General features: G+C 53.5%; 1 protein-coding gene across 1 annotated transcript in view; it reads left to right on the top strand.

Annotated features, from left to right (window-relative positions):
- Window positions 1-8,025: 8,025 nt before the first annotated feature.
- Window positions 8,026-9,903, top strand: part of CRISPLD2 (cysteine rich secretory protein LCCL domain containing 2) — a 65,534-nt gene continuing 63,656 nt past the window's right edge. Inside the window, exon 1 of the mRNA XM_006087017.3 lies at window positions 8,026-8,059. The gene's annotated coding sequence lies outside the window, so the exon portion shown is untranslated. The remainder of the gene's footprint in view (window positions 8,060-9,903) is intronic.

The raw sequence follows: 9,903 nt of genomic DNA, 5'->3' as shown, positions 1-9,903 counted from the left end.
CGCCTCCCCATGGATGCCCACAATTAGGGAGGCTTGCTTTTTGGGGGCTCCCAACTCTCTCCCTCCAGGTTGAAGTCTGCATTGCGTAAGGCTCTCACCTCCCCGTGACGGTCCCTGCCTGCACACGCCGAGGTCCCGGCTTCTGGTCTTTGCATTCGCTGCCCTCCGCTGAGAGAGCCCCGACAAGTCTCCTGATCGCCCATCTAGACCCATCTGTCGTGGCTGTCTCTCTGCCTGGCCCCCTTTCCACCCACTCCTGTCACAGACTCTTGCTGCCCTGGCTGGTGGGTGCGCCAGGTTAGCCCATGCTGAGGTCCCTTCCCCCCCACAGGCAGCTGGCATGGCTGGGGGTCTTGCTTTGGGTTCCCCCCAAACAGACTCTGAGACAGGATGACCCCAGAAATACCAGGAGGAGGGTAAGTGAGACGGGACAGGAAGAACTTAATAATGTATGGCTGTTGCCCAGCTACCACTGTGATCCCTGCAGTGTAATCCCCTGGGGCTCTGGGAGCCAGTGTTGTCTCGCCTGAGAGGTGAGGAGGTTGGGGTATCTGTACTGCAGTTCTTGATATCTGTGGGTGCTGCTCTGCGGGGTGTAATTCCATGTTGCTTTTGGCCTGCCCCAAAGTCCTGTGCTCAGAATAAGCTCTGAGGCCAAGGCACACATATGCTGGCAGCTGGGAGTCAAGCTGCCGTGTACCCAGCCATCATGGTTAGAGGACCAGGACGGGCATGAAGGCATCTGCCAGAGTGGGCATGTGGCCTGGGCCAGGCCAATCAGGTCTTTCTCTGGGGTTTTATTTCTCAACTAGAGGCCCAGTGCATGAAATTCATGCATGGGTAGGGTCCCTAGGCCTGGCTGGAGATCAGGGCCAATCTATGGGGCAACCAGCAGGGCAATCAGGGGGCCCCTGCTGGCACCCACCTTAGCCAGCTTGGTGCCACCCACTCGTTGGCCCTGCCCCCTACCGCCGCCGCCAGTTGCCTCCCTCTGTGTGGTGACCAGTGGGGCAATCGGGGGGCTCGCACCTGTCTTGGCTGGCATGGGGCCTGTGGGCTGGGGGCAGCTCCTGCGTTGAGCGTCTGCCCCCTGGTGGTCAGTGTGCATCATAGCGACTGGTCGTTCTGCCAGTCGCTCCACCGTTTGGTTGATTTGCATGTTAGGCTTTTATTATATAGGATATATAGCCAGGTGGGAGGTGCCAGCCTGCTGAGTCACTGAGCTGGGCAGGGTTGAATTGTGGCTATCAGTGGCAACCTCCTCTGTTGGAGGAGTAACAGGAGGGAGCCAGGCAGAACCCAGAGAGGGGCCAGGAAGTCAGGGGAGGGGCCAGAAGAAGGTGTGGCCATCTCTTTGAGGTCCTGGACCCAGGTGTGCCGAAGTTCCTCTCCTGACTTCCCACTTATAGAAGCCGACATATTGCCTCTTTCTTCTGTAGTCTGTCCTAGTTAAGTTTCTGTAACAAGCAACAAAGGAGTCCCGGTTAATGCACTGGCCCTGCTCACGTCTGTGACGCCGCAGTGCACCCCTCGGTGCTGACACCGCCCCTCTCCTGGGCTCCTTGGAACCATCTGATGCCTCTGTTATTGCACTCAGCACAGAGGGCTGCATTGATCGTTCACTCAGGGTCCCGCCATTAAAAGGCTTATCTCCTGTCTGCCTTATTCATCTCTTTTTTTCCAGAAAGCCTGGTCCAAAGAACGGCCTCAGTAAATGTCATCAAGTAGAATCAAAAGTGAACTCCAGCATTCATTTATTTTTAAAAACCTATTGACATTTTCTGCTTGTATTATTTCTTGTGGGATAACTCGAGTTGGGCACATTTGCTATTCACTGTTGGATGAAGAGTTTCTTTAACTTGTCCCAAACCACCTCTCTCAAACTTTAAGAGGGTGCCCATCATATTCTGGGATTTGGTGTCCACTTTTCCTACATGAGTCATATTTTTTTATATAGTTAAATAATTCCACAGCTAAGCCCGAGCTTACCAAACTCTTCTTGTAAAAAGCCTTCCTCGCTTTATATGGCTGGTTAGACCTTGTCAGTTCTTTACTATTTTTCTCCTATACTTGTCCACATGTGCCATGGCATGAAGTATATGCTCAATACATATTCTATGGATAGATGAATGAATGAATGCACAGGTATCCCAGGAGGATAGAGTGATGCCTGGGACCCGATCCCCGAACTTCAGGGTCCTTGTCTCAGTTTTGGTTTCCAGAAGCAGGCGCTGTCCTGAGGTTTTGAGGGCAGGCGGTGTATCTGAGAGGTGCAAGGAATAGAGGAAAGAGGTAGATTAGTGAGACAGGGAGAGAAGGAAGCTGATAAACAGAGCATCATTAAGGCAGCTACCACGTGGCAGACTGGAGAATTTTTCTGAAGCTTCTCAGCTGAGATATTTAGATCCTCAACCCTGTTAGCCGTTGTTAGCTGATGCCCTAGGCACTTTGGGGACGCCAAGCTTGTGGGCTAGGTAGGTTCTGACAGCTCAGGCGCAGCCTCCACAGATGTAGGTGTGGAAGTCAGGTTTGTGCATGGACATGGGTGGGGCTCCTAGGGACATGCATGGGACACGATGAAGTCTGCTTCAGCTTTACCTTAAGCTACTGTCCCCCCGTCTCCTGAGCCTTTTGCCAGCTGTTCCTACAGATTCTTTGCAGTGGATCATCCCCATCCATCTGGCCTTTGGGTGTGTCTGCAATGTGCAGCGCCTCGCCATCACGTTCATGTCGCCTGGCTGTGTCCCCTTGGTCTCATTTGACTGACCAGGGGTAGACATCTCTCCTCACGGGGCCAATTAGCGTCTCCTGTTAGGAAGTTAGAACCGGGATATGGCTGGGCGCAGCCTGTGCTGGCCCCCATGAACCCCCATGCTGGTGGGAGGGTCATGTCCACGGGGAATAGGTGAGGCCTGGCTGCGGGGGGAGAAGGAAGGGACCCCTATACTGAGGGGGACATACATGGTCCTGCCAGGATGCCCGGCTCCCTTCTAGGACTAATGCAAGTTCTTTTCTGTTTTGTTTTATTTTATTCTTGTAATTTTAGTTCTTTGAGGGTCTTGATTGCCCTTGGATTCCACAATGACCCAGCATCCTACCCAGAAGCTCCTCCTCTGCTTGCACTAACCTGAGCGTGTTTTTGTTACTCACAACTTTAGCCCATCAGTACCTTCCAACAATCAGGCAAACCCTTCCCCCTGAGACCCCGGAGGACCACACGATGGGCGTCGGTCCGTGCAGAGGTGCCACCATCTTTCTTTTCCTTGTGGTTCCTCTTTCTAAGCCATGCTCATCACAGAACGATGCCCCGTGTCTCCTTGGCTCAGCGTCTTCATGGTCTTTGAAGCCGAATGGAGGCTGCAGCTGCTGAATGGGCGGGTCAGGAACAAACGAGAAGCTGGCACTCCCCGGCCACGGCTCTCGATGTCCAGCTCAAGAGCCTCCGGGGAAAACAAGTGGCGAGGAAGAGGTTGGTGCCATCTTCCCCGCTGCCCCCAGGCAGACTCTGTGATCTGATCAAGGGTATGAAAGTGACACCAGCCCCGTGACACCCACAGTGAGATAGGAAAGAAAGACCTTGATCTTTGCTTCAAATGATTAAACCTTCAGAGCACCTGTGCAGCCCCCCCCCCCCCCATTCTGCACTCACGACGTGTGTGGTCCTGCCGTCAGCCCACCTTGGTTTCGAGAGAGCCGTTGGCAGAGGGGTGGAACCTCTCTAGGAGGTCATGACCAGGCCCACATGTTCCTTTATTCAGGTTGGGCTTCGTTACGGTTTTCAGAAGGACCTTTTCCTTCGTCTCAAACTCTCCATGACTTCATTCCTGCCTGGGAAGCAAACAGGGAGATCCCTTTGCTGGGATTTCCAAGGATGTCAGTGGCCAGTCCCTTCCCATGAAGATCCTTGGGTGCATCTTGGTCCCTTCCCATCCAGGACCTCCCAGGAGCCGATGTTGCCCATGACACACCATCTTATTCCAAGTCAACTGTGGATTTTTGGAAAGCTAAGATTACACAGTGATGGAAAAGTTGATTAAAGTTAAACTTTTCTGTCTCTTTATTCTGTTGGCTCTATTAACAACGATATTAACTAATACTTGCTATGTGCAGGTATTATTCTAATTTTTCTAATTATTTTCTGTATATAAACCATTTAATATTTTAATAACAGCCCTAGTTGAGAAAGAGGCCATTGCCATTTTACAGATGGGGAGCCGAACACAAGGCCAACAGCTTGGAAGTGGAGAAGTCAGGATCGGAACCCAGCCCGACTGGTTCCAGACAATGGCAGCAACCAGCAAGCTACGGACTCAGTCTGCCCCGAGGGTGATCCCGCCTGGGAGGCAATTGTCACTCAGAGAGGTCAGGTCACTTGAACAGCTGGAGTTAGGATTCAAACTCATCTGTCTAGACCAGGGGTGGGCAAACTTTTTGACTCGAGGGCCACAATGGGTTCTTAAACTGGACCGGAGGGCCGGAACAAAAGCATGGATGGAGTGTTTGTGTGAACTACGGACTCAGTCTGCCCCGAGGGTGATCCCGCCTGGGAGGCAATTGTCACTCAGAGAGGTCAGGTCACTTGAACAGCTGGTGGCTGGTGGAGTTAGGATTCAAACTCATCTGTCTAGACGCAAACACAGTGCTCCTTCCGCTGGACTAACTTGGCCCCCTATGAAGGGTGAATTGTCTTTTATTGAGTGCTCCGTGCCAGGCACTGAGCTGTGTGTTTTTATGTATCTTGTCTACAAATTCTTTGATCTCTACCTGTTGAGGGGTGCACTTTATGTCCTCTCTCCTTGACCCGAGGCAGACTCTGTGCTTTGACCAAGGGTATGGCAGAGTGACACTCTATGATTTCCAATGACAGGTCATAAAGGGCCACGCACCCCACCACATGGGTGAACCAGCTCGGAGGCCCAGCTCAGTCCAGCCTTCGGATGTCTGCAGCCCCAGCCAACATCTGACTCCAACCTCGAGAGAGACCCTCAAGGAAGAACCATCCAACTGGGCCTGTCCCAAATTCCTGACCTACAAAACTATCAGCAAAGTAGAGTGGTTGTTTAAAGCCACTATGTTTAGGAATAATTTGTTACACAGCAGTAATAACCATAACATCCCATTTGAGAAATGCTAGCCCAACTGGGCTATTAAAGAGAGATGCAAAATATCTCAGAAATGCCCAATGGGTTCACACTACAGCAAACCCAAACTCCCTAATCCCTTCAGGCCACCTGGTCTAGAGGTCAAGGTCATGGGCACTGGGCTTGGACTGCCTGCGGTGGAGTCCCAACCCCATGTCTCAGTAGCCAAGTGACGCTGGGCAAGTATCTTCATCTGCCTGAGCCTCAGTTTCCCCATGTATAAAACAAGGCCAACAATAGCCACTTCCCTCACTGGGTGGTGAGAGGTTCACAGGCTGCTGCCGGTGAAGCCCCCAGGACAGCGCCTGGCACATGTATGTGCTCGCTGAAGTCAGCAGGCAGGGGTGGGCATAGCCAGATGCCAGGCCAGGGAGGCTCAGTGGGGTAGACAGAAGCAGCGAGGCAGATGAGGAGAAGACCACAGAGGGAGAGGCAAGAAGAAACTGAGGGACAGAAGAGGGTGGGGGTCTGGAAGGTTCTGTGGTGTGCAGGGTGCTGGAGCAGTGGCTGCCAGGCCAGAGGGGAGTTGGGAGCCTGGCTGGGGAACGACATTGTTTAGTGCCCTCAGCTTGCAGCTCTGCCAGTGGGAAGAGTGTCTGCAGAGCTATCCTGGGTCAGCAAGGAGCCTGCAGAGTTGCCATAAAAAGCATCATTATGGAGGTGGAGGTCCGAGTTAGAGTGTGAATATTTCAGTATTAACCCCACCCCACCCCACCCCCGCCCCGCCAATGGTGTGCCCATGAGAAGTTAGATCCTGTGAAGCTTTCCTTCCCCTCTGCTGGCCCGGAGACCCAGCTTATTGCATTCCCCTGTACCCAAGACATGTGTTTGCTTGTTTTATAAAGAATTGCTTTAATTTTTAAAAAATAGATTTTTATTTATTTCTGAGAGGAAAGGAGAGGGAGAGATAGAAATATCAATGATGAGAGAGAATCATTGATCAGCTGCCTCCTGCATGCCCCCTACTGGGGATTGAGCCCGAATCCCAGGCATATGCCCCAACTGGGAATCGAACAATGACCTCCTGATTGATGCTCAACCACTGAGCCACATGGGCCGGGCTGTACCCAAAGCTTAATGGTACACAAGGTGGTGGCAGTTCAGTGGGTAGGAGTGTGAGTTCAAATCCCGGTTCCTCCACTTGGGAGCTGTGTGGCCTGAGGAAAGTTACTTACACCCTCTGTGCCCAGTTTCCTGATGATTACAGCCTCAGAGGATTGTTGTGGGGGGACAGGATGCTGCATATGGGGCCAGGTACCTGAGAGGCATCTGTTAATAGTCCAAGCTTTGCCCTTTGTCAAAGTGAGGACTGTGGTTCTCGAACAAGTTGGTTCACCCCTGGATACATCGATGCTTGGATCAGAGCCCAGTACATAGGTGCTTAATAAGTATTGAATGATTGAGTGTCAAGCTGAGAATGATGTTTCAAAAACTGAGAGAAGAAAAGTAAAAGAAATGAAAAAAGGTAACAGAGGATGTCTACATTGTTCTTTATCTGCATTTGAGCTGCACCAAAATCTTAGGCAAGAGTTTCCAGCTTTCTGAATCCGTGTCACACACGCCCCACCAGTCACCGAGGCATCTCCGTCCCTCATCCCTGCCCTAGTCGTTCCCCATCTGTATTCCCCTGTAAGCTCTGACCCATCTGGGCGCCCCAGGCCCTGAGATCCCAGAGGGGTCTTATCTGAGCCTGCTCTCCACTGCATAGCACAGGGGCTGGTGCGAGTGATTCAGTGGGAGTGGCAAAGGTATGAGTGATGAATGAGCTGATTCCGATGTCTTCATGCAGCAGGGGGACAGGCTCCTCCTGTGTGCTGGCACACAGTAGGGCCACACTATGTGACTGAGTGGGAAGCACAGAGAGCGAGCCCTTCAGCTTCTCCAGCCTTGTTTATTCTCCTTGGGCTTACATGCTTCTATTCCTTCTTGGCTCCAAATTGTTTTGTTACAGTAGTAAGAGCCGAGTTTGAACCAGTGCTGCTGCCCCCTAGCTATAGGACTCTCTTCTCCAGGTCTCAGTTGCTAAATCTGTGAAATGGGATAATCTCCATCTCAGGGATTCCTGTGAACATGTATTTGGATAATGAAGGTAAAGGCGCTCAGCCTAGAACACGGGTGAGGGGTTTTACTGCTCTCACCCAGTATCATCTCCTAGTCTTCGTTTCTTCATTTGCACTTTGAGAAGAGAGAGCGAGAAAGAGGGAAGGATGGGGAAGGGAGGGAAAGAGTGGCAGAGACAGAGAGGAGACAGACACGGAGAGAGAAGACAGAGGCAGAGACATTGACACTGAGTCGGGGTGGCATGCGCGAAGTTCTACCCATGTGCAGAGGATGGGAGTAAATATAGCAAGTGTGTATTCTGTGCCACAGTTTACGGAGCCCACGCCCTTCCGGATTTTATTCCTACAATCCCGGGAGGTCACCTCCCTATTCCCTTTTTCCAGCAGAGAAGGCATTTTGGTAAATTTGCAAACCTCTAGTGGAAAGCGCTTGGCACCGCGCCGGGCCCCTCGTGAGCGCTCAATGGAACCGATACTTTTATGGTCACGACGAGGAAACTGAGCGCGTGCTCTTCTCAAACCCAGCTCTTAGGGTGCGGGTGGTCCCGGACGCGGTGGGGTTCACTGGGCTCGCGGGGAGGGGCGGGCGGGGGCGGGGCCTGAGGGGCGGGGTGCGGCCCTATCAGCTCCGCCGGCCCCGGGGGGGCGGGGCCTCCGGGCGAAGGGGCAGCGTACAAGAAGCCGCGCTCTGGGTCCCCGCATCCACAGCTTCCTTCGGCTGCCGGCGAGTCCCGTGTCCTGCGACCGGCCTGTCCCGCTGTGTCCGCGCTGCCAGTGCCGCCGCCGCTGCCGCTGTCGCTGCCACCGCTGCGGCCGCTGCGGGAGAAGCCTACGAGCCGGTGATTGGAGCCCAGGGCGGTAAGTGTGGCTTCGAGTCCTTTCCTTGCTCCAAGCTTTGATCCGTTCCCCTCATCTCCGAGTTGAAGTATCCAGGGCAGATGCCAGCTCTTAGGGCTTGCCGTGTGCACGCACTTAACGGTGTACCTGCATCCCAGCACCGGGCTCAGCGGCTCGCCTTTTCACAGCTGGAGACACTGAGGCTAGTCGAGGGCAAGTCAGTGGCCCGAGACCACAGCCAGGGAGGGAGGGAGCCGGGACTCAAAGCCAGTCTGGCTGCAGCTCGTGCTCCGGGAGGCTGTGTGCCCTTGCCGTCCAGTCCGGTGCCGTTCGCCGGCATTTGTTGTGCGCCTGTGTACCCGCGGGGCGTCCGTCAATGGGAAGCTGATCGTGTGGAGGTGGCAGGAGGTGGAATGTGTTTATGCACGTGAGGACGCGGGGCTGATACTAACGGTGTGTGCATTTTGCTCCACAGTTTGCAGGACCACACCCCTTTATGTTGTTTCAATTGCAACAAACCTCTAGGTAGCCTTCCTCTTCTCATATTTCAGATGAAGACCCTGGGGATTAGAGAGGTGAAGTGAGTTGTTCCGGCAGAGCCAGGGCTGAAACCCAGCTCTCTCTGCCCCCAAAGCTCCCGGTGGCCGGGGATGACCCCAGGCCTGGGGCATGTCAGCGTTCTTGCAGGTTCCGAGCGCGTTCCTGGGGACCTTCAGCTGGAGTGGGCATCTGCATAAACTCCTTGTGTGGGGAGGATTCTGCTGAGAGCTGGGGGCTCGGTTCTGCAGTCCCGGGGAGATGGGCTGCCCTAGATGGACAGAACCAGGGCCAGCCCCTCATGTGGGCATCCCCAGAGCCTCCCTTGCCAAGTGCTAGGCTGGTGGACAGGCCAGAAAGGGCTTAGCCGACGCCTGCTCATTGAAGTCTAACTTGAATTGGGCATCTTTGAGCCAAAAGGTGAGTAGCTGCTCTGGTTGAGAGAAGCAACTGGGGGGTGGGGGCTGTGCAAATACCCAGCTTGCCTTGCAATACAGAGTGGGTTTGTGAGTTTTTACCTTGAGCATTCGAGCCCCAGCTGGGCCAGGGCATCTAGGGTGTAAAGTCTGACAGGTCCTGCAGAAAAAGACGAGGGGCAGGTCCCCTTCCCCAAATAGACTGAGAGGGCTCTTTGTGTTTTGTGTACCTGCCTTTCTGCTTCTGCCTCTGATCTGACTATTTTCACATGGGAGGAGCAGAAGGTGTGGGGGCTGTACTGCTAGTGTAACAGGTATGAGGCCCTGTATCATCCCTGCAACACACCTGGGCAGCAGGCCTCTTGATGCCCATTTCACAGGTGAGAAAACCAAGGCTCAAAGAGGTGAAGTGCATGCCAAGGTCCTCTCGCAGGTGTGCCTTGCTGTCACCCCCAGGTCTGTCTAGCTGCAGACCCCACTTAACCCCTGGGTCCTGACTCCTTTAAGATAATTCTCTGCTCAACCCCCAACTCCACCTCTGGGCCGGACCATCACACAAGGTGTTGCTTTGTCTGGGAGGGGCTCCAGGTAAAACCGCTGTCAGCCAAGTTGATCCCAAGCCTCAAGTCCCTGACGGTGCACCCCGGGAGGAGAATGAAGAGGGTCATTTTGATTTTTACAGAGTCTCTTAAGATGTAGGAGTTGGAACAGTAATAATAACATTTATAATCATAGCAGCCTGACATTTACCCAGCACTATGGGCCAGCCATGCCCAGGGTTTTACATGGATGACCTCACTGACATTTTTATGAGGTGGGCACTGGCCCGTCCTCCTCTTGACCAGGAGGAAATTTGGGGCTTGGAGTGATTGAGGCATGTACCCAGCATGACACAGCCAGGGCCGGGGAGAG

Source organism: Myotis lucifugus, unplaced genomic scaffold (genome assembly GCF_000147115.1).
Source record: "Myotis lucifugus unplaced genomic scaffold, Myoluc2.0 scaffold_35, whole genome shotgun sequence".
In the NCBI taxonomy this organism is placed as follows: Eukaryota; Metazoa; Chordata; class Mammalia; order Chiroptera; family Vespertilionidae; genus Myotis; species Myotis lucifugus.
Note: the sequence above shows the minus strand (reverse complement) of the source record. Positions and strands in the feature narration are given on the sequence as shown.